Raw genomic sequence first — 16,095 nt, 5'->3', positions numbered from 1 at the left:
CAATCTGACACTGACGCTTGCTGCTGTATATGTGGAGTTTGCATGTGGCTAGGAGATGTTGACTACCTCGCCTGGTCTACAGGAGGTCGTGGGTTCAATCCGACCCTGACGCCTGCTGCTGTATATGTGGAGTTTGCATGTGGCTAGGAGATGTTAAATACCTCGCCTGGTATACAGGAGGTCGTGGGTTCGATCCCGACCCTGATGCCTCAGTCGGTCTCTATGTATCTCAGTGGGTCTCTATGTATCTCTGTGGGTCTCTATGTATCTCTGTGGGTCTCTATGTATCTCTGTGGGTCTCTATGTATCTCTGTGGGTCTCTGTGCATCTCAACAAGCCAACCAGATGGGCAGCATGTTACGGGACAAAAAGTATCTTAGCGTATTATTGTATAGAAGATTATACATCTCATAATCAGAGTATTTAGTATAGCGGCCAGGTAGTGCGCCAGGTGAGGTAGTGTACCAGGTAGTGCACCAGGTAGTGCACCAGGTAGTGCACCAGGTAGTGCACCAGGTAGTGTACCAGGTAGTGTACTAGATAGTGTACCAGGTAATGCACCAGGTAGTGTACCAGGTAGTGCACCAGGTAGTGCACCAGGTAGTGCACCAGGTAGTGTGCCAGGTAGTGCACCAGGTAGTGCACCAGGTAGTGCACCAGGTAGTGCACCAGGTAGTGCACCAGGTAGTGTACCAGGTGAGGTAGTGCACCAGGTAGTGCACCAGGTAGTGCACCAGGTAGTGCACCAGGTAGTGTACCAGGTGAGGTAGTGCACCAGGTAGTGTACCAGGTAATGCACCAGGTAGTGTACCAGGTAGTGCACCAGGTAGTGCACCAGGTAGTGCACCAGGTAGTGTACCAGGTAGTTGCACCAGGTGAGGTAGTGCACCAAGTAGTGCACCAGGTAGTGTACCAGGTAGTGCACCAGGTAGTGTACCAAGTAGTGCACCAGGTAGTGTACCAGGTAGTGCACCAGGTAGTGCACCAGGTAGTGCACCATGTAGTGCACCAGGTAGTGTACCAGGTGAGGTAGTGCACCAGGTAGTGCACCAGGTAGTGCACCAGGTAGTGCACCAGGTAATGCACCAGGTAGTGCACCAGGTAGTGCACCAGGTAGTGCACCAGGTAGTGCGCCAGGTAGTGCGCCAGGTGAGGTAGTGCACCAGGTAGTGCACCAGGTAGTGCACCAGGTAGTGCACCAGGTAGTGCACCAGGTAGTGTACCAGGTAATGCACCAGGTAGTGCACCAGGTAGTGCACCAGGTAGTGCACCAGGTAGTGTGCCAGGTAGTGTGCCAGGTGAGGTAGTGCACCAGGTAGTGCACGAGGTAGTGCACCAGGTAGTGCGCCAGGTAGTGCACCAGGTAGTGCACCAGGTAGTGTACCAGGTGAGGTAGTGGTGCATTGTGGGTGTGTCACCCCGAGAGCGTCACCCAGAGGTCGCAAACGGGTTTTGATTCCTTACCCGCACCAGGGTCGCAAACGTGTACCCGTACCCGGCCGTACCCATACCCTACCCGTACCCGGCCGTACCCGCACCCTACCCGTACCCGGCCGGGTACGGGTAGGGTACGGGTATCGGGTACCCGATTGCGACCTCTGGGATGAAGCCACGTTGCAGGCGCGGGTGGGTTGATTCCAGGAGCTTGAATTGTGAGAAGAGACAAGACGTTGGGAAATGAGTGACACACGGCGACTCACCAGTGACTCACGGCCTACCCGGCTACCCGTACCCGGCCGCACCAGGGTCGCAAACGGGTACCCGTACCTGTACCCGTCCGGGTACGGGTAGCCGGGTATCGGGTAGGGTACGGGTATCGGGTACCCGGTTGCGACCTCTGGCGTCACCTGAAGTGTCTCCCTCGTGTGATGTATCGGCCCTAGTGCTGGTGATTGGGGGCCTCGTTGCGGTGGTGGAGGAATGTGAACTCTGGGGGTTGTCGGCGGTGGGACTGTATCCTTGCGACGACGCTGTCACTCAACGTCACTAGCTATTGGTGATGTGGTGGTGATGTGGTGGTGATGTGGTGGTGATGTGGTGGTGATGTGGTGGTGATGTGGTGGTGATGTGGTGATGATGTGGTGGTGATGTGGTGGTGATGTGGTGATGATGTGGTGGTGATGTGGTGATGATGTGGTGGTGATGTGGTGGTGATGTGGTGGTGATGTGGTGGTGATGTGGTGGTGATGTGGTGATGTGGTGGTGGTGATGTGGTGATGATGTGGTGGTGATGTGGTGATGATGTGGTGGTGATGTGGTGGTGATGTGGTGGTGATGTGGTGATGTGGTGATGATGTGGTGGTGATGTGGTGATGATGTGGTGGTGATGTAGTCAGTGGTCACGTGGTGAGTCTCACAGTGGTCACATGGTGAGTCTCACCGTGGTCACGTGGTGAGTCTCACAGTGCACACGTGGTGAGTCTCACAGTGGTCACGTGGTGAGTCTCACAGTGGTCACGTGGTGAGTCTCACAGTGGTCACGTGGTGAGTCTCACAGTGGTCACGTGGTGAGTCAGTGGTCACGTGGTGAGTCTCACAGTGGTCACGTGGTGAGTCTCACAGTGGCCACGTGGTGAGTCTCACAGTGGTCACGTGGTGAGTCTCACAGTGGTCACGTGGTGAGTCTCACAGTGGTCACATGGTGAGTCTCACCGTGGTCACGTGGTGAGTCTCACAGTGGTCACGTGGTGAGTCAGTGGTCACGTGGTGAGTCTCACAGTGGTCACGTGGTGAGTCTCACAGTGGCCACGTGGTGAGTCTCACAGTGGTCACGTGGTGAGTCTCACAGTGGTCACGTGGTGAGTCTCACAGTGGTCACATGGTGAGTCTCACCGTGGTCACGTGGTGAGTCTCACAGTGGTCACGTGGTGAGTCAGTGGTCACGTGGTGAGTCAGTGGTCACGTGGTGAGTCAGTGGTCACGTGGTGAGTCTCACAGTGGTCACGTGGTGAGTCAGTGGTCACGTGGTGAGTCTCACAGTGCACACGAGGTGGTGAACCCCATCTCTAGACAGACCACCCCCCCCCCATGGCCAGGACCCCTAGTCTTCCTTACCTACGCCGCAGGTGTCTGGGCTCGCTGGTGTCACTCATCGAGTACCCGCGCGGGGCCAAGGTGGGCAAGGAGAAGGTGGACGATGAAGGGGCCCAGCGTCCTCGCCAGGACACGAGGGCCCAGCGACGGGAGGATGATGAGGCCGCTCCACGCAGAGCCCCGGCAGGCGAGCCCAAGCGTCGGCCACGGCGGTGAGACGCGTCGTGGCGTTCGGAGCTCATCGTGCTCATCGTGTGGACACCGTGACCCCGTTCCGTGCTCGGTGGTTCTTTCGGTTAAAGTCACGTCGATTTCAGCCGTATCACCTCTACATAACAATAGGCTCAGTCAACCATTCTACACAACAAAGACTCATTTCCTGGCAGCGATTTCAGCCGCATCACCTCTACATAACAATAGGCTCAGTCAACCATTCTACACAACAAAGACTCATTTCCTGACAGCGATTTCAGCCGTATCGTCTCTACATAACAATAGGCTCAGTCAATCATTCTACACAACAAAGACTCATTTCCTGACAGCGATTTCAGCCGTATCGTCTCTACATAACAATAGGCTCAGTCAACCATTCTACACAACAAAGACTCATTTCCTGACAGCGATTTCAGCCGTATCGTCTCTACATAACAATAGGCTCAGTCAATCATTCTACACAACAAAGACTCATTTCCTGGCAGCGATTTCAGCCGTATCGTCTCTACATAACAAAAGGCTCAGTCAATCATTCTACACAACAAAGACTCATTTCCTGACAGCGATTTCAGCCGTATCGTCTCTACATAACAATAGGCTCAGTCAACCATTCTACACAACAAAGACTCATTTCCTTGCAGAGATTTCAGCCGTATCGTCTCTACATAACAAAAGGCTCAGTCAATCATTCTACACAACAAAGACTCATTTCCTGGCAGCGATTTCAGCCGTATCGTCTCTACATAACAAAAGGCTCAGTCAATCATTCTACACAACAAAGACTCATTTCCTGGCAGCGATTTCAGCCGTATCGTCTCTACATAACAAAAGGCTCAGTCAATCATTCTACACAACAAAGACTCATTTCCTGGCAGCGATTTCAGCCGTATCGTCTCTACATAACAAAAGGCTCAGTCAATCATTCTACACAACAAAGACTCATTTCCTGGCAGCGATTTCAGCCGTATCGTCTCTACATAACAATAGGCTCAGTCAACCATTCTACACAACAAAGACTCATTTCCTGACAGCGATTTCAGCCGCATCACCTCTACATAACAATAGGCTCAGTCAATCATTCTACACAACAAAGACTCATTTCCTGGCAGCGATTTCAGCCGCATCACCTCTACATAACAATAGGCTCAGTCAATCATTCTACACAACAAAGACTCATTTCCTGACAGCGATTTCAGCCGTATCGTCTCTACATAACAAAAGGCTCAGTCAATCATTCTACACAACAAAGACTCATTTCCTTGCAGAGATTTCAGCCGTATCGTCTCTACATAACAAAAGGCTCAGTCAATCATTCTACACAACAAAGACTCATTTCCTGGCAGCGATTTCAGCCGCATCATCTCTACATAACAATAGACTCAGTCAACCATTCTACACAACAAAGACTCATTTCCTGGCAGCGAATTCAGCCGCATCATCTCTACATAACAATAGGCTCAGTCAACCATTCTACACAACAAAGAATTCAGCCGCACCACCTCTACATAACAATAGACTCAGTCAACCATTCTACACAACAAAGAATTCAGCCGCATCATCTCTACATAACAATAGGCTCAGTCAACCATTCTACACAACAAAGAATTCAGCCGCACCACCTCTACATAACAATAGGCTCAGTGAACCATTCTACACAACAAAGAATTCAGCCGCACCACCTCTACATAACAATAGGCTCAGTGAACCATTCTACACAAAAAATACTCATTTCCTGGCAGCGATTTCAGCCGCATCATCTCTACATAACAAAAAGGCTCAGTCCCTTTCACACGCACCTTTACAGCATCCGCACCTAGTTTACACAACAAAGGCTCATTCCTAGCAGCGTGCTTCCGCCGCACCAAACCTCACAAAAATAATATTCAGGGGCCTACCTTGGCTCCTCCCACCCTCAACCAGTATATATACTGGTTGAGGGTGGGAGGAGCCAATATCCAGGGCCTACCTTGGCTCCTCCCACCCTCAACCAGTATATATACTGGTTGAGGGTGGGAGGAGCCAATATCCAGGGCCTACCTTGGCTCCTCCCACCCTCAACCAGTATATATACTGGTTGAGGGTGGGAGGAGCCAATATCCAGGGCCTACCTTGGCTCCTCCCACCCTCAACCAGTATATATACAAGGACTGTTTTATTGGAATTTCTCTTTACTTGATACAGCTGTCGTGGCTGTGACGGTTCCACCTGAAGACGGAAGCTTGTGTTGCCTCCGAAACGTCGTGATTTTATTTTATTTTTTATTTTACTTTCATTAATTTTAATTTTTTACCTACGTGACTTTACCGAAAGAACCTAAGAATATGAATCATTGCAGTCACAAAAGCTTCAAATCTAGAAACAAGAACACTGGTCAACACACTTGTTCTGGCATAAGGTATTCCAACGGTTTTAAGGTCAATTTTTTTTGGTCTATCACATTAGGTTTTTGAGATATCAAATATTGCATTTTCAATAAAAACTGGGGAAGAAAAATATTAAATAAATGTGGATATCTACATAAAATGATATTATAAACACACTATCCTAAAAATACAGCACCAGATTTTAACACTAAAGCAGTCACTGACTCGCAACAACTTGCAATCATAAGTGACAGAGTTAATTTCGGCTAAAATCAATGAAAATGGGGTATGCCGATAGCATAAAAATGAGATGTGATAGAGCAAATCTGAGATCAGATTTGGAATCAGCACCCTGAAATTAGTTTAAAACAGCTGCAAAAGTCCAGGTAATAGATCACGACGTTTCGATCGCCACGCCGCTAGCAACGGTCGTTTGCGTTGCTCGGAATGGAGCCGGTGTGGTCAGTGGAAAAACACCACCCGTACCGTGCCAGGGTCCCCTTGAGCTGGCTCGGTTCGGGTGTGGCCAGTGGAAAAACACCACCCGTACTGTATCAGAGCCCACATGAGCTGGCTCGGATCGGGTGTGGTCAGTGGAAAAACACCACCCATACCGTGCCAGGGCCCCCATGGCCTGGCTTGGTTCGGGTGTGGCCAGTGGAAAACCACCACCCGTACTCTATCAGAGCCCACATGAGCTGGCTCGGTTCGGGTGTGGCCAGTGGAAAACCACCACCCGTACCGTGCCAGGGTCCCCTTAAGCTGGCTCAGTTCGGGTGTGGCCAGTGGAAAAACACCACCCATACCGTGCCAGGGCCCCCATGGCCTGGCTTGGTTCGGGTGTGGCCAGTGGAAAACCACCACCCGTACTCTATCAGAGCCCACATGAGCTGGCTCGGTTCGGGTGCGGCCAGTGGAAAACCACCACCCGTACCGTGCCAGGGTCCCCTTGAGCTGGCTCGGTTCGGATGTGGCCAGTGGAAAACCACCACCCGTACTGTGCCAGGGTCCCCTTGAGCTGGCTCGGTTCGGGTGTGGCCAGTGGAAAACCACCACCCGTACCGTGCCAGGGTCCCCTTGAACTGGCTCGGTTCGGGTGTGGCTAGTGGAAAACCATCACCCGTACTGTATCAGAGCCCACATGAGCTGGCTCGGTTCGGGTGTGGCCAGTGGAAACAATGGGATGCATGTGAGCTGCTCAAGGGCCGAGCCGTGACATTCTATCTCTGCAGGGCTCAAGAGCTGCTGGAGCGGCTGGTGGATGCCCTGGGAATGGTCACCACCTCCTTCTACAGCCGCGCGCTGCTCTACACCACGTGAGTCTCGTGTGAGTCTCGTGTGAGTCTCTTGTGAGTCTCGCGTGAGTCTCGCGTGAGTCTCTTGTGAGTCTCGTGTGAGTCTCGCGTGAGTCTCGTGTGAGTCTCGTGTGAGTCTCGCGTGAGTCTCGTGTGAGTCTCTTGTGAGTCTCTTGTGAGTCTCGTGTGAGTCTCGCGTGAGTCTCGTGTGAGTCTCGCGTGAGTCTCGCGTGAGTCTCGTGTGAGTCTCTTGTGAGTCTCTTGTGAGTCTCGTGTGAGTCTCGCGTGAGTCTCGCGTGAGTCTCGTGTGAGTCTCGTGTGAGTCTCGCGTGAGTCTCGTGTGAGTCTCGCGTGAGTCTCGCGTGAGTCTCGCGTGAGTCTCTTGTGAGTCTCGTGTGAGTCTCTTGTGAGTTCCGCGTGAGTCTCTTGTGAGTCTCGCGTGAGTCTCGCGTGAGTCTCTTGTGAGTCTCGTGTGAGTCTCTTGTGAGTCTCGCGTGAGTCTCTTGTGAGTTCCGCGTGAGTCTCTTGTGAGTCTCTTGTGAGTCTCGTGTGAGTCTCTTGTGAGTCTCGCGTGAGTCTCTTGTGAGTTCCGCGTGAGTCTCTTGTGAGTCTCGCGTGAGTCTCGTGTGAGTCTCTTGTGAGTCTCGCGTGAGTCTCGCGTGAGTCTCTTGTGAGTTCCGCGTGAGTCTCTTGTGAGTCTCGCGTGAGTCTCGTGTGAGTCTCTTGTGAGTCTCGCGTGAGTCTCGCGTGAGTCTCTTGTGAGTCTCGTGTGAGTCTCTTGTGAGTCTCGCGTGAGTCTCGCGTGAGTCTCGCGTGAGTCTCTTGTGAGTCTCGTGTGAGTCTCGCGTGAGTCTCTCGTGAGTCTCGCGTGAGTCTCTCGTGAGTCTCTTGTGAGTCTCGTGCGAGTCTCGTGCGAGTCTCTTGTGAGTTCCGCGTGAGTCTCGCGTGAGTCTCTTGTGAGTCTCGTGTGAGTCTCGCGTGAGTTCCGCGTGAGTCTCGCGTGAGTCTCGCGTGAGTCTCGTGTTGGGGGTGCAAGGGGAGCCCGCCACGCCTGAGGTTCGCTCTCCCCGGGGGCTTCCTCTTCAAGGAACTCGCGGGTCTTTCCTCGGGAGATCTGGACGCAGGTTCCCGTCGTCGGTGAGCTCCTCCGGCAGGCGCGGAGGCTGGGCCTGCCGCGTTGCGTGGACCCGCGTGCCCAGCCACCGCGTGGCCCAAGCAGCTGATGTTTGGACAGATGGAGGGGGGCTAAAATAGACACGCAACAGGCTGTAGAAGAGATGGGCCGATGGCTGAGTGGGTGAGTGAGGTGTGGCGAATGGATGGGTGAGTGGGTAGGTGAGAGTTGGTGAGTGGGTGTGGTGAGTGAGTGAGTGGGTGGGTGAGTGAGTGGGTACAGCAAGGGAAGAGATGGAGCTGATGGCTGAGTGGGTGGGTGAGGTGTGGCGAATGGATGGGTGAGTGGGTAGGTGAAAGTGAGTGAGTGGGTGTGGTGAGTGAGTGAGTGGGTGGGTGAGTGAGTGGTACAGCAAGGGAAGAGATGGAGCTGATGGCTGAGTGGGTGGGTGAGGTGTGGCGAATGGATGGGTGAGTGGGTAGGTGAGAATTGGTGAGTGGGTGTGGTGAGTGAGTGAGTGGGTGATGTGGCGAGTGGATGGGTGAGTGGGTAGGTGAGAGTGAGTGAGTGAGTGGGTGAGTGAGTGAGTGAGTGGGTGGGTGAGGTGTGGCGAATGGATGGGTGAGTGGGTAGGTGAGAATTGGTGAGTGGGTGGGTGGCACAGCTAGGGAAGAGATGGGCTGATGGCTGAGTGGGTGGGTGAGGTGTGGCGAATGGATGGGTGAGTGGGTAGGTGAGAGTTGGTGAGTGGGTGGGTGGCACAGCTAGGGAAGAGATGGGCTGATGGCTGAGTGGGTGGGTGAGGTGTGGCGAATGGATGGGTGAGTGCGTAGGTGAGAATTGGTGAGTGGGTGGGTGGCACAGCTAGGGAAGAGATGGGCTGATGGCTGAGTGGGTGGGTGAGGAGTGGGGAATGGATGGGTGAGTGGGTAGGTGAGAGTTGGTGAGTGGGTGTGGTGAGTGAGTGGGTGGGTGGGTGGTGAATGGATGGGTGAGTGGGTAAGTGAGAATTGGTGAGTGGGTGGGTGGCACAGCTAGGGAAGAAATGGAGCTGATGGCTGAGTTGGTGGGTGAGGTGTGGCGAATGGATGGGTGAGTGGGTAGGTGAGAGTTGGTGAGTGGGTGTGGTGAGTGAGTGAGTGGGTGGGTGGGTGGATGGGTGGCACAGCTAGGGAAGAGATGGAGCTGATGCGGTACAGGAGGATGTGGAGCTGAGTGGACTTGCCAATGGCCGTTGCTAGCGGTGTCAAGAACGGCTTCTGTGGAGGAGGAGGCTCGTGAAGGACGCTGCTGATGGGGCAGTTGGAGGCAGTCGCCCTCCACCAACAGCCAAGGGCAGAAGAACGAAGCTCACAACAACGAGTAGAGTAACGGGCAGCTACAACGCAGCGAGTTGGCACAGTAGGGGGCACAGGTGGTAGCATCTGCCGGTCATCTCAGTCAACCCATGGCATCTGCTGGGTCTATCCCATGACCTCCGGCACCTAGCCTGGCACAGTAGGAGGGGTACAGCTGGTGGTGCATCTACCGGTCATCTCAGCCAGCCAACCCATGGCACCTGCTGGGTCTATCCCATGACCTCCGGCACCTAGCCTGGCACAGTAGGAGGGTACAGCTGGTGGTGCATCTACCGGTCATCTCAGTCAACCCATGGCACCTGCTGGGTCTATCCCATGACCTCCGGCACCTAGCCTGGCACAGTAGGAGGGTACAGCTGGTGGTGCATCTACCAGTCATCTCAGTCAACCCATGGCACCTGCAGGGTCTATCCCATGACCTCCGGCACCTAGCCTGGCACAGTAGGAGGGTACAGCTGGTGGTGCATCTACCGGTCATCTCAGTCAACCCATGGCACCTGCTGGGTCTATCCCATGACCTCCGGCACCTAGCCTGGCACAGTAGGAGGGTACAGCTGGTGGTGCATCTACCAGTCATCTCAGTCAACCCATGGCACCTGCTGGGTCTATCCCATGACCTCCAGCACCTAGCCTGGCACAGTAGGAGGGTACAGCTGGTGGTGCATCTACCGGTCATCTCAGTCAACCCATGGCACCTGCTGGGTCTATCCCATGACCTCCGGCACCTAGTCTGGCACAGTAGGAGGGTACAGCTGGTGGTGCATCTACCGGTCATCTCAGTCAACCCATGGCACCTGCTGGGTCTGTCCCATGACCTCCGGCACCTAGCCTGGCACAGTAGGAGGGGTACAGCTGGTGGTGCATCTACCGGTCATCTCAGCCAGCCAACCCATGGCACCTGCTGGGTCTATCCCATGACCTCCGGCACCTAGCCTGGCACAGTAGGAGGGTACAGCTGGTGGTGCATCTACCGGTCATCTCAGTCAACCCATGGCACCTGCTGGGTCTATCCCATGACCTCCGGCACCTAGCCTGGCACAGTAGGAGGGTACAGCTGGTGGTGCATCTACCGGTCATCTCAGTCAACCCATGGCACCTGCTGGGTCTATCCCATGACCTCCGGCACCTAGCCTGGCACAGTAGGAGGGTACAGCTGGTGGTGCATCTACCGGTCATCTCAGTCAACCCATGGCACCTGCTGGGTCTATCCCATGACCTCCGGCACCTAGCCTGGCACAGTAGGAGGGTACAGCTGGTGGTGCATCTACCGGTCATCTCAGTCAACCCATGGCACCTGCTGGGTCTATCCCATGACCTCCGGCACCTAGCCTGGCACAGTAGGAGGGTACAGCTGGTGGTGCATCTACCGGTCATCTCAGTCAACCCATGGCACCTGCTGGGTCTATCCCATGACCTCCGGCACCTAGCCTGGCACAGTAGGAGGGTACAGCTGGTGGTGCATCTACCGGTCATCTCAGTCAACCCATGGCACCTGCTGGGTCTATCCCATGACCTCCGGCACCTAGCCTGGTACAGCACTCAACCCATGGCATCTGCGTCTGTCCCGTGACCTCCTGCCAGCAGCAAGCTTTCCACACTTTTTTTTTTACATACATAATGCACGGGCATAATATGACTTTGAGACCCCCCCCCCCACCTTCTACACATTCCACAAGTAGTGACTAATCCCATATCTGCATTTCCCATAAATATGCTAAATTCCTCTGTTAATATGCAAATTCCTTTATCAAGGCGCTCTTCCCCCTCCAACCCAGCAGCTTAAATATACGCTGCCAAGCCTGGTGGTTCTCATTCAGACGCTGTCTTTCCGACCTGAGGACGGCTGCTTGCGTTGTGGCCGAAACGTCGTGAGAATTGTATTATTCTATTATGTTTTATTGTTATTATTTTATTATTTCCCTTCTACGTGATGACTTTACCGAAAGAACCGAGAAGACTTTACACACTTCACGCGATAGCTTCGACATGTACCTAGCCTGGCACAAACACCGTGGTGACCTCACCGCCACTTAGTGGCAGAGGTCGCAAACGGGTTTTGATTCCTTACCCGTACCCGAACCCGGCCGCACCAGGGTCGCAAACGGGTACCCGTACCCGTACCCGATACCCGGCTACCCGTACCCGACCGGGTATCGGGTAGGGTACGGGTACGGGTACCCGATTGCGACCTCTGGGATGAAGCCACGTTGCAGGCGCGGGTGGGTTGATTCTAGGAACTTGAATTGTGAGAAGAGACAAGACGTTGGGAAATGAGTGACAGACGGTGACTCACCAGTGACTCACAGCCTACCCGTACCCGTACCCGGCCGCACCAGGGTCGCAAACGGGTACCCGTACCCTACCCGATACCCGGCTACCCGTACCCGGCCGGGTACGGGTAGCCGGGTATCGGGTAGGGTACGGGTATCGGGTACCCGGTTGCGACCTCTGCTTAGTGGTGCATGGCGGCTGATGTTGCCATCGTTTCGCAGGGGTGGAGGGGACGTCCGGCCCGTGGGCCGTATGAGGCTCGCGAAATCATTTGTGTGTGACCCTGCCAAGGCAACCGCAAGCGGGACTCTAAATTCAATAAATCTCGGGGCAAACCTGGAAAAGCAGCAACATCTTCTTGGTTTTTTCGGTAAAGTCACGTAGAAGGGAAGTAATAAAATAATGAAAATAAAACATAATAAAATAATTCTCACATTTAATATAAGGTACCACAATGTGGTACGTATCTCGGCCTTTTGGCTAAGATCAAGTGTAGTATTTGTTCTTATCAGTTTAATATCTGATACGTACCACATTGTGGTACCTTATATTAAATGTGAGAATTGTTTTATTATGTTTTATTTTTATTATTTTATTACTTCCCTTCTACGTGACTTTACCGAAAGAACCAAGAAGATGAATCCCTGCAGTCACGAAAGCTTTAAATCGAAATTTAGCAGCAACATCATCATCAATACCGGCTAACATCACCACACGCCTCGCCAAGAAGAAGCAGTTCCAGCCATCGCATTAGGGGCGAGTTAATGAAATGTTTGACCAAATATAACAACGGGCTAATTTTTAAATCCTTTATTAAATCCTTTATATTAAGTTCACTTGCTTGCTTGCTTGCGCGCTTACGACCGTGCAAATCTTTCGGTCGTTTTTTAACCCACTTCCCGTGATCCAATCGAGCTGAAATCTTCCACACAGACTCGTTGTGCGTGACAATTAATTTTCGTGAAAATTTTTTTCCAAAATTTTACACTTTTTAGGAAAAAATAAATTAGATTGAATTACCAATTGCTTAATGGTGGCAGGCAATCATCTGACCCATAGGTGGCAGCCATCTCAAGCCAGAGGACGAGAGGACTCTAGCCGCCACGCAGATAAAGGATTTATAGTGAAAAACTTTGTTTTTACGGGTTAATTTTTTAAGTTGATCATTTTGCATGGCCCACGAATGATGTTATAAACATCCAAACGGCCCTTGGCAGATTAAACATTCCCCACCCCCTGGTGTAGCGGGGATCGTTGGCGCAACGATGGGGGCACTGCGCGAAGAACACCGGTCCTGGGCCTCCCCTAGGTTGACTGAGCCTCAAATGAGTGCAGTGCATAAACATCGCCACTAGGGAGACAAAGGCGGCCGGGCGTGGTGCTGGCCACCCACCCCCTCGTGTGCCGTGCCGGCCTTCACAGGTGCTCGCTAACAGCACTTGCCCCTACAGTCTGTTACAGGCTACGCGGGGGATCTTTGTCTTCATGCCCCGAATCGCCCGCTCTCCCTCCGTCCCCCACTCCACCCACCCATCCAGGATGAGCATCCCCTGCGGCTTCACGCTCTCCACCTTCCTTGGAAGCATCAGCCTGTTCCTTGCAAGCCTCCTCTACTTGCGGGTGAGTGGGGACCCCCAACCTCCCCCACTGTGTGAGTCTGTGGGTCTCTGTGTGAGTACGTGGGTCTCTGTGTGAGTCTGTGGGTCTCTGTGTGAGTCTGTAGGTCTCTTTGTGAAACGATGAGTCTCTGTGTGAGTCTATGGGTCTCTGTGTGAATCTATGGGTCTCTGTTTGAGTCTATGAGTCACTGTGTGAGTCTGTGGGTCTCTGTGTGAGTCTGTGGGTCTTTTGGTAAGTCTATGGTTCTCTTTGTGAGTTTATATGAGTCTCTGTGTGAGTCTGTGGGTCTCTGTGTGAATCTATGGGTCTCTGTTTGAGTCTATGAGTCACTGTGTGAGTCTGTGGGTCTCTGTGTGAGTCTGTGGGTCTTTTGGTAAGTCTATGGTTCTCTTTGTGAGTTTATATGAGTCACTGTGTGAGTCTGTGGGTCTCTGTGTGAGTCTGTGGGTCTTTTGGTAAGTCTATGGTTCTCTTTGTGAGTTTATATGAGTCTCTGTGTGAGTCTGTGGGTCTCTCTGTGCGAGTCTATATTTGCATGGATGTTGAACTTCTTCCACACTACCCTACCTAGCCCACCATGCTGACCGAAGCGCTCCATGTTGACGCTTCACGTTGACACGGCGCGTCGTCGCCAGAGGTCGCAAACGGGTTTTGATTCCTTACCCATACCAGGGTCGCAAACGGGTACCCGTACCCGTACCCGGCCGTACCCGTACCCTACACCCGTACCCGGCCGGGTACGGGTATCGGGTACCTGATTGCGACCTCTGGGTTGAAGCCATGTTGCAGGCGCGGGTGGGTTGATTCTAGGAACTTGAATTGTGAGAAGAGACAAGACGTTGGGAAATGAGTGACAAACGGCGACTCACCAGTGGCTCACGGCCTACCCGGCTACCCGTACCCGGCCGGGTACAGGTAGCCATTCCCTACCCGTACCCTACCCGAAATGAGTGACAAACGGTGACTCACCAGTGACTCACGGCCTACCCGTACCCGTACCCGGCCGGGTACGGGTAGCCGGGTATCGGGTAGGGTACGGGTATCGGGTACCCGGTTGCGACCTCTGCTCGTCGCTCACCCCCCTTGCAGGCGGCGGTGGCCGGGGAGTCGTGGGTCAGCGGACGCGCCGGACCCCGCCCCGAACGCCGCGTCGCCGCCTGTTTCACCCACATCCAGCGCCAACTCTCGTCGGTGACGTGGAGGCTCGGGCCCTCCGGCACGGACGATGACGCGGCGGAGGCGGTGACACCGATCGGCGCCTCGGAGCGTACGCCGCTGCTGGCACCGTGAGACCGCACGTCTCGCCGGCACGCGTCGGTGGCGCTACCGATGAAAGCCGCGGGGTCGTTTTGGTTTTGCGTCGCCACTCGCGAAGTCAACTCTTTGAATGGCGAGGGATCGCCTGGTGTGCAGGAGACACCATTGGAACCTCATTTGCCAGTAAAAAATATGATAATTGGTTTTTTACCCTTCTATCTGGCAACAAAACTGACACCGTTTTTTTACAAGGAGTCATGTTTGCATAGACCACAATACCTGCGGTCGTAATGCAAACAAAAAACACAACTCTGATAATGTATTAACTGTCTTTGAAGTTGATTGGTCCACACCCGAGACAGCTTTCCTTAGAGCCTAGTCTCACTTGGTGTTGGACCAGATGACGCCAAAAGGCGCACAACTCAAAGACACGCACCATCAGAGTATGAGAGCTCGGGGTAAAGCATTTACACCATTGGAACCTCATTTGTCAGTAGCAAAATATGATGATTGTTTTTTTTTACCCTTCTATCTGGCAACAAAACTGACACCTTTTTTTTTACAAGGAGTCATGTTTGCATAGACCACAATACATGCAGTCGTAATGCAAACAAAAAACACAACTCTGATAATTTATTGCCAGATAGAAGGGTAAAAAAACAATTGTCATATTTTTTACTGGCAAATGAGGTGCCAATGGTGTAAATGCTTCACCCGAGCTCTCATACTCTGATGGTGCATTGTCTGTGAGTTGTGCGCCTTTTGGCGTCATCTGGTCCAACACCAAGTGAGACTAGGCTCTAAGGAAAGCTGTCTCGGGTGTGGACCAATCAACTTCAAGGACCATGTGAGACTAGGCTCTAAGGAAAGCTGTCTCGGGTGTGGACCAATCAACTTCAAGGACAGTGCACATACATTATCAGAGTTGTGTTTTTTGTTTGCATTACGGCTGCAGGTATTGCGGTCAATGCAAACATGACTCCTTGTAAAAAAAGGTGTCAGTTTTGTTGCCAGATAGAAGGGTAAAAAAACAATTGTCATATTTTTTACTGGCAAATGAGGTGCCAATGGTGACGAGGGATTCTCATCGTCACCGCCGTCGTCGTCACCGTAGTCACGGTCGTGGCCATCGTTGTTGCGCTGTTTGGTTTTTTTCGGTGAAGTCAGGTAGGTCAAAAAAATAAAACGAAAGAAATGAATCTTCTCGGTTCTTTCGGTAAAGTCACGTAGAATGGAAATAATAATAATACGTGACTTTACCGAAAGAACCAAGAAGATGAATCCCTGCAGTCACGAAAGCTTTACATCGAAAGAAATGAAAACAACTAAATTGAACCGCGACGTTTCGGGAGCGACGCAAGCTTCCGTCCTTCAGTTGTTTTCATTTCCTATATTTTGTTTTATTTTTCACCGACGTGGCGACTTTGCCGAAAACACCAAAAAATATGAATCCTTGCAGTCACGAAAGCATCAAATCTAGAATAACTTTCTTGGTTCTTTCGGTAAAGTCACGTAGAAGGGAACTAATAACCCTACATAATGCACGGGCATAATATGACTTTACAACCCCC

At 52.6% G+C, this 16,095-nt stretch overlaps 1 long non-coding RNA gene and 1 pseudogene across 1 annotated transcript; both read left to right on the top strand.

Annotated features, from left to right (window-relative positions):
• Positions 1-3,165: 3,165 nt before the first annotated feature.
• On the top strand, positions 3,166-13,267 carry LOC144954608 (uncharacterized). Its single transcript, XR_013641288.1, has 3 exons — positions 3,166-3,245; positions 6,842-6,925; positions 13,186-13,267. It is a non-coding gene; the product is annotated as an uncharacterized LOC144954608 (long non-coding RNA).
• Positions 12,107-12,215, top strand: LOC144954611 (U2 spliceosomal RNA; annotated as a pseudogene).
• Positions 13,268-16,095: the final 2,828 nt, after the last annotated feature.

Source organism: Lampetra fluviatilis, unplaced genomic scaffold, assembly GCF_964198595.1.
Source record: "Lampetra fluviatilis unplaced genomic scaffold, kcLamFluv1.1 SCAFFOLD_611, whole genome shotgun sequence".
NCBI lineage: Eukaryota > Metazoa > Chordata > Hyperoartia > Petromyzontiformes > Petromyzontidae > Lampetra > Lampetra fluviatilis.
This window is presented reverse-complemented; position numbering and strand designations above follow the sequence as displayed.